Below are 8531 nucleotides of genomic sequence, written 5' to 3'. Positions count from 1 at the left end.
TATTATTCATGTACACGTTAATAATCTAAGTTAAAATTCAATTCACATTACTAAAATTCTTGTGTTTGTAAATTAAGTTTTAGTTTTTAGTTTCAGTTTGAAAACCCAATTTTTGTTTCTGTTAAACATCACATCACTTGAGACTACTAGAGAAATTATGAAAAGAGAAAATGAGAACTCAAGTTTGAAAGATTTGATTTAATTATACAATATAAAAGGGTTGCTACTCAGACTTGAGTAAGAACACTACATTTTCCTGCAGTCTGTGTTTTTACCTCTCTGAAGGTGCTGTTCCAGAGGCTAGAGTTGACAGTGAAAATGTAAGTGTGCTTTATGTGTGTCCTTTGGGCCTACCTTCCACAGAAGGAAAGCCAACAGGGCCAACAGCATCAGCCCAAACAGGATAGACAGCACGATGATCCACCAGGGCACTCCTCCTCCATACGAGGCTGCACGCCTCTCTGGGAACACCGTCAGTTTCACCTGTAGAACACAATACAGTGGGAGAACATCACCTCTGGATCAGAGGGTCAACTACACTTTGTATTCTTTGCATTTATATTCTCTTGCGTTCTGCATGATCATGATATTGTAAATACTTTTTCTGTTGTGTTGAATTACCTGTGTCTCAGCATTTTGCAGCACTATGTTCTTTGCTGTGCTATCAACGTGCAGAGAGGCCCCCATTGTCACCTCCACATGATGCAGCTTTGGATAATACTGTTTGAAGAAAAAACAGGAGGTCAAGTTTAGATTACGTTAAGGTCATTAAGGAAAACACTAAACTACACATTATTAATTTGCTGCAATAAACCATGTCTCTTGATAAAAAAAAAAAACTGTGTCAAGACTACACTAATGATCATTTAAGAAAACAAAGGCAACGTTTTTATAAGGACTGGTGAAAACTGAATACTGCTCTATTATGGAATGAGAACATCTAAAATAAATAAAACACATAAGTTCATTAATAACATTAATAATCCAATTCACATTACTAAATTGCTTATGCGTGTTAGTGTTCCAGTCCCAAAGCCCAATTTTTGTTTTCCTTTAACATCACATGCCTGAGACTACTAAAGAAATTATGAAAAAAAAAAAATACTGAAAAATGCAAACTCACATCTGAATTTTTTTTTTAATTATACAACATATAAGGGTTGAGTAAAAACACTGAATTTTCCTGCAGTCAGAGTTGTTACCTCTAAGAAGGTGCTGTTCCAGAGGCGAGAGTTGATAGTGATGACTGCATTACTGTCCATGCCCCGCAGGGGGCATGTTATCCTCACACATTTTGCCCCACTGCCACAGGACTGTCAACAAAGAAGGAAGCACCAATGGATTCCCTGACTACTGGACATCAAATCTGGTAATATAAAACCAAAGAATAAAACTTGGTAGAGTGGAGTTGTTAACAGAGTTTCAGATTTCTTTATGTCAACTAGACATGAAATTGTGCTCTTGTCAATTTCCTGTTTGTTTTCCTGCTGCTCTTCTTGTCCAGGTGTCACTTGCTTGCTTAAAGCAGAGAAGAAAAAGTATTTTTAGCTATTACATTTACCTTAAATTGTTTATCTATCTAAATAAATACCCATGTAGAAATGTAAAATTGTCTTTTACCACACACTTGTTATCAAGATTAGGTCAAAACCTAGTAAATGGCTGGACCTTTTATGACAGTCTAGAGGGCTTTTAAATTGACCTTAACTTACAGAGCTGGCGTTAACTTTAATTTCAATCAGTGTCCTTTTCCTCATAACAGTGGCGGCACCCATGCTGACTTTTGCGTTTATAGGACTGACGTCGCCTCTGCTGTCCAGCCAAAAAGAAAGTGAAAAAGCATACATGAAGGGTGAGCATCCACCAAACACTCCATCTGCTTCACTCCAGTGGCGCTGATCTTTATCAGGTAGAGCAGCCACTTCCCCTGCTCAGTCTTTTTTGGCCAGTCTATGTTGAGGGTGGTGGCACCAAGGTCTTTCTAACACTTCCAATTCAGTACCTGTGAACCAAAACAGGATCAGAGTCAGTGACCTCAGATGATACAGTATAATTTATTTAACCAAAGCACATATGCCATACATGCCCACTAAGGGTGGGCAATATGGCCCTTAAATAATATCACGATATTTCTGGGTATTTTTGTGATAACGGTACTTTATAATTTCGCTTTCAGCCATGCTTGTTGTTGCAGAGACGAGGAGAGTACTAAGAGAGAACAAAGCTCAGGAAAATTTCAGATGTCCTGGAAAAAATTCCTGTTTCCAGTTTCATGTGGGAACTAGTTTTTCCTACTGAACTACACCTGCCAAAGGTATCACCACATAGAAGTAAGGTATATTATATCAACATGCAACAACACTCATTTTCATCTAGGGACACAGAATGAGTACTGCCGTTTCTTCCGCTTGCACATTATCACACATTCCAGTCCACTGTGCCACACAGCAGCCGTATTCACACACACAAACACACACATCCGCCACCAAACTGATGTTCCATGTCCTCACGGTCTGAGTCAAAGCCCCCTTTCAAACGCCTGCTGTGGTTGATTGAACCAGGCTTTCTATCTCTCTCCACACACACACACACACACACACACACACACACACACACAGGCTGCCATTGTGGTTGATGGACAAGGGCAAATGCCACACCCGAGTCTTAACGATGGGCATCCAGTTCCCAGAGTTTCCTACAGAGTAAATCAAACAAGTCAAGAATGTCACTGTTTCAATTGATGCTTTGTGGCGGTTTACACTGTCAATACACCCGTCTCTCTCTCTGTCAGTATGTTCCAGGAGCTCTCTCTTGCTTGCTTTGTCTGTCCGGTGACCTTCAGAGTTAATGTTGCCCAGCACACTTTCTTCACCAGATGAGATTAAGCAAAGCCATTTTAGCTTGAACACAAAGCATTCTCAGATACGCACACCATCTGGGAGTGAACCAACCAGGCCTAATATGATGCAAGGCATGTTTGCAGCATAGACCTCGCTAGATATCACTGCAAACACTCTGGGAAATGGGGTCTGGGGTAGAGTTGTCAGTCTCAACCAAAGCCTGACAGGTCAGACCGGGTTCGGGCCGAGAACGCGGAAAATGCGCGCTCATCGGGCAGGTAGGGCAGGGCACAGGCTGTGGGGAAAACATTTTTTTATTCATTATTTTATTATATATTACACTATTACTATCATTACTATTATTGTTTGCCATTGAACGGTGACATCATGTGTCAGGGAGTGGCACTGTGATTAGGCTGACCTGCTGCCTCACTGACAGCGACCCAGCTGTTTATCTAATCATTCACCACAAGCAGAGGAAGCCCCAACACACGGGCTTAGTCTACGACAAAGACAAATAGAAAGAGTGTGTGTGTTTGGTGTGCAATGACTCGCCAAACAGACACACACATACTGGCAGTGGCACTCGGACACACAGGCAGAGTGACAACTGGAGAGACATCCCGCTGAGAGAGGTGTGTTGTTGTTGCTTAGCAACAGCCAGCGGTACCCCATCAGTAAGACCTCCAAATGGGATGCAGATCCAGAGGTTCATGTCATGTGTTACCCAACTTCTCTTTCCATCCGCCTGCCAGGATCGAGCCCGTTGAGTCTGAATAACGGCTGATATTTGGTGCCCAGATGTAAAACTGATTTACGTTCATCTCAGCATTCTTTCAGCCATCACCTCTTTCTTTTCCTCAAATCTTTTCACTTTCTCTTTGATGTTGGATATCCTCAATAACAGTGAGTGAAGTATTGAGATGCTACATTCGTCCAATCTCATCCGTGACCATTTCTGAAACCAGACACAGCATGACATTGAGATTACAATTTAACATCCTGGCATGTCTCGCTTCCCTCCTTCTCACAGCATGTCCCTATAGCCCTTACTCTTACCATATTTATATTTCTCCAGACCCAGTTTATTTCTCAGAAAGACAAACACACCAACATACAAACATGCATTTACTTTCTCCCACACATTTCTCACATTTAATCCAAACTCTTAAAGGGAAATTTCGGTTTATTTCAACCTGTCTCCTGTCGTCCTAAATTTGTTTCAAGTAACTAGTGACATAAAAATAATAGTTAGCATGTTAGCTGTTAGCCTAGATACAGCCGGGATGCATAGTAGCGTCAGACCTGTTAAAACGTAAGTGAACGGACAACCTTCAAGTGCAAAGTTAGTCCACTAAACAAGCTTTTTTCCCCACAAAGACTGCCTCATATCGTTAGGATAAATGTCAGAGCTTTGGAAAGCAGAGCTAAATGGTAAACAAACATGGCAGCACACCGGTAAGGTAAGACAACACGTTTACATGTCGTTTTCTATATGTTCTCTGACATTTATCCTAACGATATGAGGCCGTCTTTGTGGAAAAAAAGCTTGTTTAGCGGACTAACTTTGCAGTTGAAGGTTGTCCGTTCAGTTACGTTTTAACAGGTCTGATGCTACTATGCGCCCCGGCTGTATCTAGGCTAACAGCTAACATGCTAACTATTATTTTTATGTCACTAGTTACTTGAAACAAATTTAGGACGACAGGAGACAGGTTGAAATAAACCGAAATTTCCCTTTAAACTTTCCCAACCTCTAACTCCTCTCTCCATTCGTGCATTTTTATGTGCTTTCACCTTTTAATTTCATTATACAGACAGCTAAATCTGACAATTATGACCAACCATGCAATGAAACACACACACACACACTGACACGTGCACACATGTATATACATGATCTGCCCTCTCCTGCAGGTGCATGTCAATGCTCATCCCTGTGGGGCATTAAAGATATTGGAATTAAAGAATGAATAAAAGTTGGCACCCAGGGCTGGCAAAAGATTGTGACTCACTGTTCACACCCAGCAGTGCAGAGATCCATATGGGGGGACACAAGCACACACATGCCAACACTTACTTCAGCGCACATGTTGTGGCAAAATACAATTATTCAAATCACCACCAGCATATACAATCTATCTATACTTTTGCCTCAGGTTAGGAATGTATCAGCAGTCGACTGAGCTCTCTGACACTCAAGGTAAGTGCAACAAGGCAACGCCTCAGCGCTCAGCCACAGCATGCATCACACACGCACACTGAGGGGAAACACGTGTGCACGTGCACACACACAAACGCACAGTCCACACAAAGTGAGAGCACATTCCACCTCTACTTCAGCAGTATGAACACCATCCCTTGAAAGACAAACATGGCCTCCTGCTCCAACATGCATACACACATTCAAACTTGTGCAAATGTAAAATGTAACACGAACAGGCTGCTGATTGTTCATGCTCATTTGTTTTGATATTAAGGACACAGACTATATTGTTCAACAAATCTTTCAACTATGTGGAATAAAACTGTAATTTGACAAAAGATAACTGCTAATAGCTCCACATCACAGTGAATAAAACTCACTGAAAACCTGCCTAAAATTTCACCTCTCAAATTTAAGGGGTTATAATATATATAATATAATATAATATAATAATAATAATATATATATAATATATATATATATATAATTATATAAAGGGTCAAGGCAGGGTGTAGGATTTAGAGGGATTTAGTTGCATCAAGCGTTGAAGATTGCAGACTGAAACTTCTCCAGGTTAGAATTCCCTTAGCATTAATGTAGTCGATTAAAGCAATACATTTCTCAGTGCATGCCATATTGACAGAGAACGAGAGGGGGTGTGACTTGATAGGGGCATGTCTTGAAACGGGGTGACTTGTAGTACTGAAAGAAACCATGCAATTACAATAGCATTAACTTTGTGTTATGTCCCCCTTTCTTTTTTTTTTTTACACTGGAACCTGCAGTACATCAGTGATGCAGACAATCTGAGAAAGAATATTGTTTTATTTTATTTGTAAGGTTGTTCTTTCTCTCATTGACCTACTGAATATGTTTTTGTTCTCTGGTCCATTTGCCCATGGTGGCTCTAAAAGACACCTTCTATAAAACCACAGGTATACAGTATACAGTCCACTATACTAGTAATCAGGACGACGTTTATATAGACGTGAAATGTGATATAATTCCTTCCAACCATCATAACGTTACCACTTTGGAGCAGGTTTTATGCTTGGCCCTGATTAGCTGAAGTCCATTTTACACTGCTGGTATATTACAGCTGAAAGAACACAGATTAGAAAATTGATCAGTCTCTTGGTATTTATCAGAGATAACAGCCTATTCAATAAGTTTAATTCATTTATCTTTAATTTTAAGTGATTTACATGTCTCCATTATAGGACAGTATAACATTTAAATCTGCTAAATCAATTTTGAAGTTTAAGAGCCTCAAAATGTGCAGCTGTCACGTATGAAATATACGAAGTGATAAAATAAACATATTCACTTATGAGTTCACATAGTTAGTAATATTAGTGCAAGCACTCCTCTGTCACCTCGAATGAATCAACAGTGTTGTTTTTACTGGAACGCTTTTTACTATTCTTCAAAGCTGGAGGTAGGCCGCATGCGATCGATCAATTTGAAGAGTCAAATGACGCGCTGAAACCTTTACTCCTTTTATGGGAACGCACACAAAGCTTTACATCTCACACCAAAACGATCTATGCTGATAAATAGCACTACAGGTTAGAGGAAAAATGTTACTTTAAAGACTGGGTGGGAGCCCAAAGCCTGCAAAAGTTAAAAAACATTGTGAGGATGGAAGAGGATGAGAGGGAGAAATGTTGGCGAAGCCATCCATGATATAGCACTTAGGAGAGGGAGAAAAGAGAGGATAGCTTAAGAGAAATGGTAGAGAGAGATAAGCTGCACAGAGAGACAGTTGAAAGACTGCAAATCCAGGTGAGAGGAGACTTCTCAGTCCTGTATGGATTTACTTCGCTGAGCCTGCACATTTCTCTGTAGTCATTGTTTCTCACTGCTTATCACAGATAGCACAGCTAGAGAGAAAAGAGCCTGCACCTGAAGGGAAGAACCACTCTGTGGACCCTTCAGTCACAGGTAAGCAGCTAATTTAGTCTAACTGTAGAGCGTACTGTTTATGTGGCTCTATGTTTCTTTAACTTTCTGTAGCTGCTGGCAAGTAAAAAGTTCAAAGCCATTAGTATTATGGTTGACTTCAAGTTATTTTAATTATGGGAAGAATTCAGAGCTTTTTGTGTTGTTTCAACAATGTAATTAAGGTAAGAAAATAAAACCTCTTAAATAAAAACATTCTTTTAGACTCTGAATACCAAATTGTGTTTGCGTCTCAGGTCCAGACTGAAATATTTCAATTCCTGATACAGGAGGTTAGGACTCCAAACGCCACCCACCCTCTCGAGACAATCTCAGAGAAAAAAAACAGGTCATTCTAGCCTTATACAAAACGACTTTTCAAGCGATTTCACAGTCACAAATTTCCAATGTCAGAATAAAATTGTGAGAGTTTTACCTCAGCTGGTGCGCACTCGTGAGGTGAGGTGGCGTGAAGTGATCAGAAAACTCAATTTAGGGTCTCTTAAACAGTCAGTCATCATTTCATCTTGATGTTCCTACAAAATCAAACATGTTTAATATTATCATAAGTAAACATAGAGGAGGAAACATGAGGGGAGTGAAAGAACATGAACAAGTCTCAGTACTCTTTTACTGTATCTAAATATCTGCTGCCCCTGCACACATCTATCAATCTATCTATATGCGTATCTCTGTATCTATGTCTGCCTATCCATCTATCTAGATAGACTTGCAAAGAGGAGAACATAGAAAGGAGTCCTCTCAGTCAGCTGGTCCTGAGGCTCACCTCCTCCAACAGCACAAGGCCTCAGGACAACCCTCACACGATCCAGCCCAACCAAATTATAGCTAAAGAAAAAGAATACTACATCAACTATTGGACATCTACCACTAAACCCCCCCCCCCCAAAAAACAGTACAGAAAATAGAATCAGCGCCTTAGATGCAGCAAGATATGTCAGCGGACATCACAGCCTAAGAGACAACCAACACGACAACATAATTATAGTTCATCTCATCATAGATCACACTCTGCCTTTTTATTTACTCCTTCACTTAATACGTTTTTTTCCTTTAAAATTTATGTCTATGCATTTGTAATAATACATAGTTGTGAATTGTTTTTTAATTTTCACTGTCTTAAATTGTAATTGTGAGCGTTTCTCTCATTGCCACAGGAACTACCAGCATACCTCTTGGTCACCATGGGGATGGTTCCATCAGCAGTCAGCTATGCTAGTTAGCCGGTTAGCTCCAAAGGCTAATTACACAATATTGCTAATTACTTAGCTAACATTACTCACAGCGCACACTCCCGGCTTTTCACTGGTCTACAGGCTAATTACACTATAGTTTCTACAGCAACATAAGTTACAAACTCAGTTGACGATGAATTTACATTTCTCATTCGTTTGCTCACTTGTTTTTTCTCCGAGCCCTGCCGTCCGCTCACTTACTCTCTCCACTCAACCACACCGCTTATCACTAGCGCCCGCCCACCAGCCAATCACATTACTGGAAAAGCAGAAAGACTCATAAACAAC

The 8531-nt window shown here is 40.2% G+C and overlaps 1 long non-coding RNA gene across 1 annotated transcript; it reads right to left on the bottom strand.

The window, feature by feature from the left end:
- Positions 1–1299: 1299 nt before the first annotated feature.
- Positions 1300–8402, bottom strand: LOC125901832 (uncharacterized). Its single transcript, XR_007451035.1, has 4 exons — positions 8292–8402; positions 7424–7523; positions 1713–2002; positions 1300–1366 (listed from the first exon to the last, which is right to left on the bottom strand). It is a non-coding gene; the product is annotated as an uncharacterized LOC125901832 (long non-coding RNA).
- Positions 8403–8531: the final 129 nt, after the last annotated feature.

This window comes from Epinephelus fuscoguttatus, linkage group LG15 (genome assembly GCF_011397635.1).
Source record: "Epinephelus fuscoguttatus linkage group LG15, E.fuscoguttatus.final_Chr_v1".
NCBI lineage: Eukaryota > Metazoa > Chordata > Actinopteri > Perciformes > Serranidae > Epinephelus > Epinephelus fuscoguttatus.
Note: the sequence above shows the minus strand (reverse complement) of the source record. Positions and strands in the feature narration are given on the sequence as shown.